We start from the raw sequence: 14,043 nt of genomic DNA on the forward strand, positions 1-14,043 counted from the left end.
TTCTGAGGGACTTATCGCCGAGTTAGCGGCACTTTATCGCAGCCAAAGCCACGATAAATGTATCGCCCTATTCACAAGCTGGTGCTAACAGCTCATATCACCAGCTTTCCTGTGAAAGCAGCCACCAAAAACATAGTCACGGATGACCCTGGCAACTATCGCTAATGAGATGCAGAGTAGGCATTCCCGTGCCGAAAGCCGTGAAAACACCACATCGCAACATTCTCAACGACCAGCCAGATCGGTGATAAGATCACAAAACAGGCGATAAGGCGCGTTAGCAGCACGAATTTAACACCTTCTCTGAGCTGGTGTAAAGTCGGACGACAACCTGAACCATAAAAGGGAGCCCAGGCCAGAGCCACTCCTGAAGATGAAAAGATGCCATGGAGCTACTGATCATGCAGCTCGGAGCCCCCACAGGGCCACAACACCCACCGCCACCCCCCAGGCCTGCCACCCCCCCCCCCCGGATCCCTCCCAGACCACCACAGAGGCAGTGCTGAACAAGACTGCGGACCTTCAGGAAACGCACCAGCCTCACAGACTCAACACCAGAGAATGTCATTGCCCACTACAGGCTCAAACAGACAACCATCCTCTGCATCCTTACTATCATTGCCCACAGGCTGACCGTACCAACACAGCGGACAACCAACATTCCACCTCAGACAAAGCTGCTGGCTGTGCTGAACCTGTTGGCCTCTGATACCTCCCAACCAACAACCGCCAGAGTCGGAGCCCTATCCAAGTTCCTCACACCTGTACTGGATGCCATCATCAGCGTGGTACCCCAGTACCTATACGTCCCCCACAATGCGCAGGAACAGCTAGAGACAAAGCAAGGCCTCTACGCCATAGCTGGATTCACGCACATGTTGGGGGCAATTGACTGCACACATGTCCTACTTGTGCCCCCTGCCGACACTGCACACAATTAAAGCAACAGAAAGCACACGCATTCCATCAATGTGCAGGCAATAGTGGACCACCGGGTACTCTTCACCAATGTCGTTGTCTAAAACCCAGGCAGTGTGCATGATTTCTTCATCTTCCAACAGTCCATCATCAACCTATGCTTCCAGGATGGCACCTACGGAAATGCTCTGCTCATTGGTAAGTACCAACTGAACACATCACAACCTCCCCTCAACTCCACAATCATGCAACTTCCAACTCCGGCAATGCACACCTCACAGACTCACATACAACCTGCCAAATATCATGCCCGCCCACCAGACACAACAGCACAACTTACTGTGGCAACCTAGGCTAGCCATGTACATGAGCCATCAATGGCATGGCACCTCAGCCACACAATAGCGGAATGTGGGGGGTGTTGGGAACCAGGCATGTGCGAAGGAGGCAAGTGACCCATGAATGAGAATGTACACAATGCCAAGTGTGGCGGAGATGTGCTGGAAAGACTGCAGTATGCATACCACAGACATATCAATGTCTACATGCACTGCTGGTGTTTGGAGTGTAGTGGACAGTGGACTCAACCATGTCACCCCAGCCTGTGGGGAAGATCGTGGAAATGGAGCTTGTGATTTTCCCTCTTGTAAGCGTGTGCGGATTGAGCTGGCCCGGCTTACGCCAGGCCAGTGTAGGGGTGTGAATAAAAAGCATGTAGCTCTGGGTGTTGTTCTCTTCCGCAATGCCAAACGTGTATTCCAGGCCAGCACCTCCCACCCCGCCACGAGGCCAACGTTGTCGCCGTGAGCGGTGTTGCCTGCGATACTGTGCAATGCCCAATATGTATTCCAGGGCGGTGCCTCCCACCTCGCCACGAGGCCAATGCCATTGCCGTGAGCGGTGTTGCCTGCGATCCTGTGGTCCCTTGCTGCCTACTTCCTTCAGCCCCCACTGCGGGCCAGTAGGTCACACATTTAGAACTGAGTCTTGATTTCCCAATGGCAGAGCTCATATCATTGTACGCCAGGAGAGGAGTAAGAGGAAGATACGGTTCAGTCTGGAGCAAAAAAGAACCATCATTACGGAGGTGTCCGAACACTACCGACAACTGCTCTGGTGTTACTGACTCTGTACCACGAGAGCCAACGACGCGTGGCTGTGGGCCCCTGCTGACTGCTGCCTCGGGCCTACACTGCGGTCGAGTAGGTCACACATTTGGAACTCAGTCTTGATTTATTTATGGCAGATTTTATATCATTGTAGAGGCCTCATCGCAGACTGCATACCCTTTCAGCTCTGGTGCCACTAAGTCTGTTCCTCGACATCCATGGACACTTTCTGGTTGAACTTTGGTGGCGACTGAGTCTATGGACTGGGGGTTGTCTTTATCATCATGTCGGTGATACTGACTTGGTGGCAAAAACGAGGCTGTAGCATTCCACTCCTCCATTTGCCGCTTCTGGCCGGCTTCTGCCCTCTGCATCATGCCCTGGAGGACACCTTCCACTGTCCCCCGCAACCCTCCGCTACATTCACCTTCGATATCGACGAGGACCCGCACAACTCGCATGGCCCCACCTCAGTGGACCACATGTCACACCCGGAGCGGTGTGCCTGTGCCGGCCTCAGTGCATCCGGGGCCACTAACTCTGTGCAGCTCAAGTCATGGACCCTGTCTGATAGAATATTGGATGGCCTCTGGGTCGATGGACTGGGTGTCATCAAGGCCATGTGTCTGTGGCCCTGCGCTGTCCGCTGCCTCCAGCCTCAACTGTGGTCCACCTGGGCTCACACATCAAATTGAGTCCTGACCTGCACGGACATCGCATCACCGCAAGATGCACATTCCACCAAGACCAACTCCAAACAACAGGTGCCAGAGTCGGAAGTGTCTTACTGCCACACTCCCAAAGTTGCTCACACCTGTCGTGGGTGCCATCATCAGCTTGATACCCTGCTCAGCTCTTCAGGTGCCACTAACTCAGAGCACCACAACTCATGGACCATTCTGTTTGCATATTGGGTGAACGCTGTACTTACTCCGGCAACCACAATGATGCTTCACAGTTATTTCTGTTATGCTGGTGTTTTCTGTTTCCGCTTTAATTGTGATCACTGTTCAAGTTGTTGCCAGCACCAACAACTCCATGAGGGCTGGCTTACACTCACCCCACACAGATCCAGCACAGGCGTCACTGTACATGTGACCCTGGCAATAAAGGTGTCGAGCGCACATGCCCGTAGCCAGTTCAATGAACTATCTGAGTGTGTCCGAGTGCTCATGATGTATGCATTAGGGACCGGGCCCTACAACATTACATTGTGCCGTGTACAGCGGACGCAGCCATGTCACCGCAGGCAGCGGGAGAAACCTTGCACATGTAACTTTTTCGTCCCCCACTCAAAATATAATAGGAGTGAACTGGGCTGGCGTATGCCAGTCCAGCGTGGGGGTGTGGATGATTATCCTGTGGCTCTGGGTGTGGTTCAGTACTGGAAATGTGCAAAGGCATGTGTCTCTATCTCAGTGTGGGTCTCCGTTGGGGAGTATAAGTGGTCCCTGATTGGACTTAGATGTGTATGTAATCTAGTTCGGCTTCCATGAGGTCGAACCCCACCAGCACCAGTTCAGCCACCCCCTTCTGGCTTTCTGACACCTGGCCTTGGAATGCAGTGTGTGCTTCGGTGGGCTCCTGGGAGCCAGCCGTGGGGTATACTCGATGCAGCTGGGCTGCCCTGCTCCTGGAGTTCGATTGCCTGAGATGTCCATGACCTGTTGTAGGACGTTGGTGTCGAAAGTGTGGAGCTCTTCAGCATCACTGTGGAGCCGTCTGGTCTGCTCTGCTGCAGGTGTTGTTTGTCCCTCTGCAATGTGAAGGTGAGATGCTTATTGACATTGTGTTGTCATGTATGTTGATGCATTGTTCAAGTTTACATACAGACTGCATGACAATGGACATTGTGACTGGGAGGAGCGGACTATTTGAGGCGGGAGACTGGACATTTGGACTACTTGACGTAGGTGAAGTTGCACATGTACATTTTCATCTCACAGTTTCCTGCTATGTCAGATGTGATTGGCCATTTTCTACGCACAAGTGGACCCAGTTGTGTCCTCTATTCTGCAGTGTAAGTGTCGTCAATGTGGATGTGCTGTCATTGCTATGTGTATGTGCTCCATTGTGGGAGAGTCGCCCTTGCAGCTGTGATTTTGCTGCCCCTTACCCCTTGGAGCAAAACCAAAGGGGATGATGGACGGAGTGTTGAACAATGCAAGCACTCACCCCCAGTCAACTGATCTGGGTTTAATTCATCATCATTCTTTAGCTCACTCCGCCAACCCAGTTCAGACATGGCCATATGCAAATCAGTCTGACCCTGTGCCTCATGGGAACAGTCCAACCCGAACTGCCAAGCCATGTCTTCCCTGGACCGGAAACTAGCATCCTGGGACCGGTTTCTGGCTAATCAGCCGTCATCAGCCAGGCTAGCTTGAATCCAGTGGCAAAGTGAGCAAGGGACCCACGTCTGGGCATACCCTGTCAACTTAGGGCGAACAAAGCAAAACCAAAGGGGATGATGGACAGAGTATTGAACAATGCAAGCACTCACCCCCAGTCAACTGATCTGGGTTTAATCCATCATCATTCTTTAGCTCACTCCGCCACCCGAGTTCAGACATGGCCATATGCAAATCAGTCTGACCTTGTGCCTCATGGAAACAGTCTAACCCGAACTGCCAAGCCATGTCTTCCCTGGACCGGAAACAAGCATCCTGGGACCGGTTTCTGGCTAATGAGCTGTCATCAGCTAGGCTAGCTTGAATCCAGTGGCAAAGTGAGCAAGGGACCCACGTCTAGGCATATCCTGCCAACTTAGGGCGAACAAAGCAAAACCAAAGGGGATGATGTACGGAGTGTTGAACAATGCAAGCACTCACCCCCAGTCAACTGATCTGGGTTTAATCCATCATCATTCTTTAGCTCAGTCCGCCACCCCAGTTCAGACATGGCAATATGCAAATCAGTCTGACCCTGTGCCTCATGGGAACAGTGCAACCCGAACTACCAAGCCATGTCTTCCCTGGACCGGAAACAAGCATCCTGGGACCGGTTTCTGGCTAATCAGCCGTCATGAGCCAGGCTAGCTTGAATCCAGTGGCAAAGTGAGCAAGGGATCTTCAACATCAATTTAAAGGGGTTGCACTCCATTCTTGAAAATGTTAACTCACTTTTATACCACACGATTCTTCTTAAGGCGTGCTCACTAGAGACGTGCCAAGCCCAAACGACACGTTATCAAACTTAACAACATCTTCATGAGGCTACTTTTTACCCCAATACCAGTGGCGACAGCCTATTGCTGCAATTGCAGATACTTTTAATCATTCATCTTCCATTAGGTTTATCGTTTTCCTCCATTATTTTTTTCCACTTCAGATTTTGCTCAGCATACAATGTTCCATGCAAGGAAATGCAATTTTCACTTTTTCTTATGTTCTAGTGGGCCATCCGAACCTCTTCAAAGAACACGAATAAAGCAATGTTCGACGAAAGCAGTTTATTAAAACCCAATGCATTTCGGGCCCCTTGGGACCCTTCGTCAGGGGTAACTGTAAATGAACAATAAAAACTTATTTTCAGAATTGGATATACCTTAGCATTATATATTATTAAGCCACTTCATTTCTCCATATGTTTTAAAAAAACGTTTAGTAGCAATCAATTAATGTCCCACATATAACCTTGTCTTTTCAATTGTATTTACCTCTCTCTGTAATTCCCATGCTTTTCTTAGCAAAACCTTCATTTTATAAAAATTCCTCTTCTCTACTTATACTCCATTACTGAAATTAAACCCTTGGTCTTATGGTTCCCAAATCTACTTCACTACTCCCAAGGTTTCTCCCCGCTTTCCGTTGTTCTCAACCCTTCTCTTTACGCTCACATTCCCTTTCGCGTACCTGCTAAAACACAAGCTTCCTCTTGTCCGTTTGCCAAGGAATTACCCTCTCTCATTATCTCCACCCTCTTTAAACTGCTCGCACTCTTTCTGATCCCTCCTCTTACTGTCACATGATTATTTCAATCAACATACCTCCCTCGGACACTACATTTCCCACAATGCGTTCTAAACGTAAAATTGAACTTAACATTTTTACAATGCATACTCTCCCATTTAATGTGACTCGTTTTCAATATGCCGATATGTCCAATGTTTTCGTTTGTCATTTATATAAACATCTGACATTCTAAAATAAAGTTGCTTAACGAACAAAGATGTTCCGCCTTGCATTGAAACAACCACGCCATTTCCGCGACTGTCCATTGTAGAAACTCTGTTAGGTTCACGTGGGTGCCAACCCGGTAGGGCAAAAGTTCTTCAACATCAATTTAAAGGGGTTGCACTCCATTCTTGAAAATGTTAACTCACTTTTATACCACACGATTCTTCTTAAGGCGTGCTCACTAGAGACGTGCCAAGCCCAAACGACACGTTATCAAACTTAACAACATCTTCATGAGGCTACTTTTTACCCCAATACCAGTGGCGACAGCCTATTGCTGCAATTGCAGATACTTTTAATCATTCATCTTCCATTAGGTTTATCGTTTTCCTCCATTATTTTTTTCCACTTCAGATTTTGCTCAGCATACAATGTTCCATGCAAGGAAATGCAATTTTCACTTTTTCTTATGTTCTAGTGGGCCATCCGAACCTCTTCAAAGAACACGAATAAAGCAATGTTCGACGAAAGCAGTTTATTAAAACCCAATGCATTTCGGGCCCCTTGGGACCCTTCGTCAGGGGTAACTGTAAATGAACAATAAAAACTTATTTTCAGAATTGGATATACCTTAGCATTATATATTATTAAGCCACTTCATTTCTCCATATGTTTTAAAAAAACGTTTAGTAGCAATCAATTAATGTCCCACATATAACCTTGTCTTTTCAATTGTATTTACCTCTCTCTGTAATTCCCATGCTTTTCTTAGCAAAACCTTCATTTTATAAAAATTCCTCTTCTCTACTTATACTCCATTACTGAAATTAAACCCTTGGTCTTATGGTTCCCAAATCTACTTCACTACTCCCAAGGTTTCTCCCCGCTTTCCGTTGTTCTCAACCCTTCTCTTTACGCTCACATTCCCTTTCGCGTACCTGCTAAAACACAAGCTTCCTCTTGTCCGTTTGCCAAGGAATTACCCTCTCTCATTATCTCCACCCTCTTTAAACTGCTCGCACTCTTTCTGATCCCTCCTCTTACTGTCACATCATTATTTCAATCAACATACCTCCCTCGGACACTACATTTCCCACAATGCGTTCTAAACGTAAAATTGAACTTAACATTTTTACAATGCATACTCTCCCATTTAATGTGACTCGTTTTCAATATGCCGATATGTCCAATGTTTTCGTTTGTCATTTATATAAACATCTGACATTCTAAAATAAAGTTGCTTAACGAACAAAGATGTTCCGCCTTGCATTGAAACAACCACGCCATTTCCGCGACTGTCCATTGTAGAAACTCTGTTAGGTTCACGTGGGTGTCAACCCGGTAGGGCAAAAGTTCTTCAACATCAATTTAAAGGGGTTGCACTCCATTCTTGAAAATGTTAACTCACTTTTATACCACACGATTCTTCTTAAGGCGTGCTCACTAGAGACGTGCCAAGCCCAAACGACACGTTATCAAACTTAACAACATCTTCATGAGGCTACTTTTTACCCCAATACCAGTGGCGACAGCCTATTGCTGCAATTGCAGATACTTTTAATCATTCATCTTCCATTAGGTTTATCGTTTTCCTCCATTATTTTTTTCCACTTCAGATTTTGCTCAGCATACAATGTTCCATGCAAGGAAATGCAATTTTCACTTTTTCTTATGTTCTAATAATAATAAAACAGTAAACATCCCACAGAATAATCGCAAAGACTCCCAAAACACATTAGTCCCTGAAACGGAGAGGGGCATTCCTCACCCTTTAACTTATGCCCATCTGTTCAGTCTCAGTTGGTAACCTTCTACCATCCACACTGTTACCACCACAACTTCCTTCAACATTTCTGGTCTCAACCAACCGGCACTTGTTCCACCACTGGCCATTTACAAGCTTCACTGAATCACCATTAACTTTCACAACTTTGGTGGGTGGCCCAAATTTGGAACCACCCTTCCTCATATGTGCAGGTTTTTTTCACACAAACAGAATCTCCTACTACCACCTTAATGTCTTTAACATTTTTCCTTACATCAAAATATTTATTTTGCTTTTCCTGTGTCATGCTCACACGACTCCTAACAATCGCATCAGTCCACTGTCCAAATTTGACCCATGTATTCATCCATCTGAGGCAAAAACTGGTGGTGGCTTCGCGACCACGCAACAGCTCAAATGGTGACACTCCTGTGGTTTCATGAGGAGTAGTGCGATAAAACCAAAGCATGGTTTTGACAGCATTGGCTACCACACAGTTGTTTACAACTGCCCACTAAATGCATTCCCCCAACACCCTGTTCATTCATTCTACTAAACCGATGGTTTGAGGGTGGTACAGTGAACCTTTCAGGGGTTTAACCCCAATGGTTTGTAGAAACTCTTCAACTTAACTAGTCACAAATTGTGTCCCATTGTCCGTCACAAGAGTTTCAGGAAAATCCTCCTTCAGGAACACCTCTTTCAAAAACTTGAAAACAGTCCTGGAAGTCACATCTCTCACGAACTTCACCTCCAGCCATTTTGTATAGTAGTCTATCATGACCAGCGCAAACCTGGAAGAAACGTCAGTTGCATTGAAAGGACCTACTATGTCAAGCCCCAACTTCACACATGGTGCGGATGGCAACTCTATGGGAGAAAGGGGTGGAGTGCGTAATTTCACAGATTTATCACTGCTAAAACAGATAACACACTCCTTGACAACATCATCAACCTCACTATCCATAGAGGGCCACCAAAAGGACAGTCTGACCCTTTTTTTAGTCATGGTCGTTCCCAAATGTCCCTCATGGGCTCGTAGAATGATGCCAGTTCTCAAACTCACAGGGGGAATCAACTTATCAGCTCTCATTAACAAACCATCCTCAATGGATAAGTCATCGGCCACTTAAACAAATGCGGGTCCATGTAGGTGGCTCAGCACTCATCGCCACAAAAAATGTAGTAATGAAGTACGGATGCAAGGTAAGTTTCTTCGCATCGTTTATTTCACCATGGCTGAACCACCTCAGGACAGAGCTCAGGCAGCATCTGATCTCCAACTGCCACAGCCAGCAACGCTCGACATGGAACCCTCACACAGTGAGATTCTGACCCAAGCTCAACATTCAGTGATAACCACTACAGAAATAAATTTAAGTACATTTACGCGTCTACATGGTATTTTTTTAAGCACATTTGTCATTTTTTTTGCCATAGTGTCCTCTGCCTAAAAGCGCACTTATCACCTGGTTTAATAAGGAATGCAGACAAATGCGAAGCTCATTGTCTGTGGCCATAAAAATGAAGGACACTGGCAGAATCTCTTCTTTGACAAAGGTTTACAAGCTGACCTAGGCCAGAGCAAAAAGGGAAGGGGTAACTTCAGGTAGAAAGATTAAAAAACAGCTTGCCTTGCACATGATTCTAACAAATTGTGGTTTCTGGTTACCTGGGGTGGTATTGGATCTGCTCCCCCACCTATGAATTACATATCCCTGTCAGATTGTTCTGAATATTCTTTTAAATTGTACTCTGAGGGATTTCCTGACTCTACAGAGGGAGAGCATATCGGCCTAGTATCCCTCAGTCTAGCAGTCCCATTGTTTGATCCAGGTGATATCACTATTCCATTTGATGCCATAACAAGTGACAGAGCCCCTGGACCAGATGGTATACCAGCGGATATATTTATCTGTGATTGAGGCAACTGGTCTAAATACGTTCTTGCCCTAGCTTATGCCATTGCAAAGGGAACCCCTATACTGGACTCATGGAGGGGAGCCGAAGTCATATCTATCTTTAAAAAGGGTGACAGATGTTTACCTGTTAACTACAGACCGATCAGTCTGACAGACTGCATTCTAAACATTTTCTGCCACATATTACTGAATAAAATCCAAGACTGGATCGTTGATCATGATATACTATCACCTTTTCAAACTGGTTTTCGTAAGAAAACCAGCACCATTGATCAGGTTTCTCGATTATTTATTGACAAGGTAGCTTATATGTTGCCTTTGTCGATCTCAAATCAGCAATCAACTTAGTCCCTTGGTCCAAAGCTATGGCAGGTTCTTCATGATGTGGGCATGCCCCTTGATCTCCTAGCTCTGGTTGTCCACCTTCATGAGGACAATTATGCCAGAATTCCATGGGGCAGCGAGGGCCAGCTTACTAATCGGACCAAGTTTATGTCCTTCAATCAACACAAAACATTCAAAGAGAGACTATCATTAAGGGGCACAACACTTGAGAGGGTGGACTCATTCAATTATTTGAGCATTAATTTGTCCTTGATCATGTCTTGGAAACTTTATGTGGAACAAAATTACTCTAAAGCATAAGCAGATTACAGGTATTATTTGTAAAGGGCATTGCATGCCTTTTAGTAAACAGATAGCTCCCTTTCTCCAGATATATGATCTGGACAATGGGGTTCAAGATGGAAACAGAAGTCGGAAACAGCAAAAATGGTAAGTTTTTATCTTATTTCCTTTCATTCTGCCAAATCGACGTAGGAGATTTTTCAGTCAGATTTTCCACAGCAGAAAGGCTCTTCATGATTAGGTAGGCGGGAATCCTGGCTGGACTCCCTCAAACAGCTGTTTCTGCTTCTGACACTGACCAGGTGGGAGGGATATGCTGGCGGAGTTGGCGAGACTCGGTTGGCCTTTCGTTCATGGACCCGCCAACATCTAAATCGAGCGGGTGGACCGTCAAGTAGGCAGGTGGTAATTCTGTTAAAAAAGCGATGGTGGGACCAGATCTACCAACATCTAAATTAGGCCCTAAGTTCCTAAGGCGCCTGGCCTACCTTCCATCTAGTACCCGGTTATATCCCTTGTTGCTTGATATGGGTCGGAAGGTGATAATTTACAAGGCACAATTGCATCCTTTATTATTCTGGAGGAGGATATGGTCTCCTCCTGAACTTACCCATTATGCCATTACCCTGCAGGAAGTTATGATTGCAGAAATAATACACATTACAAAAACTCTTACACCTTAAAAAATATGTTGTTTTTATTGGGTATGAAAGAGCTTTGGGAGACTCCGTCTCGTTACTCCATTCCCTCAAAAGACTTGCTGAAAAAGCAACACTGGCTGGTGAATGCAGACCGGTGCCCCTAAAGCTGCCAGTGCTACTTTGTCAGGGTTTTTTAAAGATTTTAAATGTTCTAGTGTCCTGGACAATGCTGGGATATCATAACTACCCCAATGAACAGGAAACTTTATTCCCAATCTAGGATTGGCACTTTGCCTTTGAGAACTTTCACCTGCAAAGGGGCATCAAATGATTCAGTTTTGTGTCCTGTCTGCAACACTGCTGCTAAAACTATAGCTCACATCTCATTTGTTTGTCCGGTTTATGCTGGTCCCAGACAGGCACGGATCAAGCCTCTTTGTAAGCAATTGGGCACACATAGCTATTATACCACTCTCAGAATTTTAAGATCAGATCCTCGCTCACTATACACATGTTCAGTTGCTAAGGGCCATATGTAGGTAGCTAAATACCGGTCGGTAACGGCCGAAATTCGGTAAATATCCAGTTACCGACCGGTATTTAGGCAATTGAGATGTAGAAGTCCAAAAAGAAGGATTCGGTAAATATGAATCGGTAAATACCGATTCATCTTTACCGAATCCAAATATACCGATTCATAATTACCGAATTCATATTTACCGATTCGGTAAATATGAACTGGTAAAACGATACAAGAGATGTAGGTAAATTCGGTATTTACGAATTCCATGAAATTCGGTATTTAAGAGTCGGTAATTAACACAGAGTGAAATCAGGTGGTAAACAGCCAAAGTGCATATAAGCAATCCCAAAATGCAACAGCGTGAACACCATGGCCGCTCTGTATGTGATTGCAAGGCGCCTACGTCTACAGGCAGCAGGTCTGAGGATTTGGAGACGGGAGGAACGCATTTACAGACAGCGCATCACACTCTTCAACAGACTGAGGCTGAGATACATGAAAGGTACAGGCTACACCCCCAAACCATCATGGACCTGATAAGGGACCTGCACCGATTCCTGGACCATCCAACAACAAGGGCGCATGCCATACCACCACATGTGCAGGTGCTCTGTAGCCTACATCTACTTGCATCTGGCAGTTACCAGGGGGTGATAGCTGCGGTAGGCGGGGTATCCCAGAGTTGCCTGTCCCGTTTCTTCAGGAAGTTCCTGGATGCCATGATGCAGAGAATGCAACACTACATTAGCTTCCCAAACACACAGGCTGAACTGCAGAAAACAAAGACAGACTTTTACCAGATGGCACACTTCCCGCATGTCATAGGCTGTATTGATGGCACACACATTCCAATCTGCCCACCAGCAGCCACTGAGCACACATACAGGAACAGAAAGTCAACTCACTCCATAAATGTGCAGGTAAACTGCGATGCAGGCAACATAATCACTGATATCGTAGCTAAGTTCCCTGGGAGCACCCACGACTCCTTCATCTTCCAGAACAGTGGGATCTACACACGACTGGTTGCCGGAGAATTTGGAGAAGGATACCTGCTAGGTAAATCACTGTGACACTCCCTAATACTTATCGCAAATGAATGTGTATTGAGGCATGTGACTAATGCTACTCTCTTACTCACCTAGGCGATAGTGCATATGCCGTGCGGTCATTCATCCTCACTCCCTACCTACACCCATCAACCCTGAGTGAGAGACGATACAATGTGGCACACAAATCAACACGCAACGTGGTGGAGCGCACGTTTGGACTATTGAAAAGCAGGTTCCGCTGCCTCCACAAAAGCGGAGGTGCACGCCAGTACACACCCATCATCTGCTGCAAGATCATTGCCACTTGTGCAATGCTGCACAACCTTGCCACAAAGACAGGTACAGAGGTGGAAATAACAGATTTTGAGGACAATGACGATGAGTCTGCACAGCCAGAGCCCAACGCAGCAGGAGTGGCAACAGCAACAGATGGGAGAGAGAGACTGGCAGAGATCCCATGCAACTATTTCTAAGTAAGTAAGGGGACACAGCCAGTAGTTGTATGCCATGATGTAATTTTAATCATGCGGCACTACGCCACAACACAACACCAAAAATGGCCCTATCAATCATGTGAAAACAAGAGTTTGAAGTCAAGGGTTACTTCACCGAACTGTGTCCTGCAATTGTGTGCAGCATCAGTGTCTGCGCCCACGCACTACAGTGCGGGATGCCAGGGATTGAGTCTCCTCACTGGCTGTGGGACCAGTGGCAGCCCCATGCCGTCTGTTGCTCCTCCGTGTGTATGTGACAGGGGGGGTAATGCTGCTCCTACTGGTGGTGTCTTCGCTGTGCCCAGCATCCACAGCACCAGTTGTGGCCGACTGGCTTGTTAGCAGCACCTCAAGTGCACTGGTCACCCTCACCATCCCGCCTTGAAACATCATTTCTGCAGTGCACAAGCCCCTCCTGCATTGCCACGGAACGCCTGCAGAGCAGCGACGTGGCAGTTGCCAGGCGGTTCACTGCCCTTGTATGGTGACCTTTCTTTTGCCTCTCCCTGTGCCGTGCGGCTCTGTCCTCATCCATCTTTGTGCACAGCAGCATGACGGACTGGGACTTGTCCCACATGCCCGCAGCCATCTCCCTCATGCCCTCAGCCATTGCGCTTATGCCCCTGTCAATATTGCCCATTGTTGCATTGAGGCCCTTCAATTGGCGCTGGACTGACAAGATTGCCTTTCCTTGTAGGCGCTGGACCTTGACCATGGTGGCCTCCAGCCCTAAGAACACCGCATGGCTCTCACCCTGTGGAGGTGGACTGCGCACCCGAGCCCTGCGGCGACGTCTGGCACCTGTGTGTTCTCCCTCAGAGGCGGACTGCACACCGGCATGGCAACCATCCAGTGGCACAGTGGATGTTTCTGC

Source organism: Triturus cristatus, chromosome 3_2 (assembly GCF_964204655.1).
Source record: "Triturus cristatus chromosome 3_2, aTriCri1.1, whole genome shotgun sequence".
Taxonomy (NCBI): domain Eukaryota; kingdom Metazoa; phylum Chordata; class Amphibia; order Caudata; family Salamandridae; genus Triturus; species Triturus cristatus.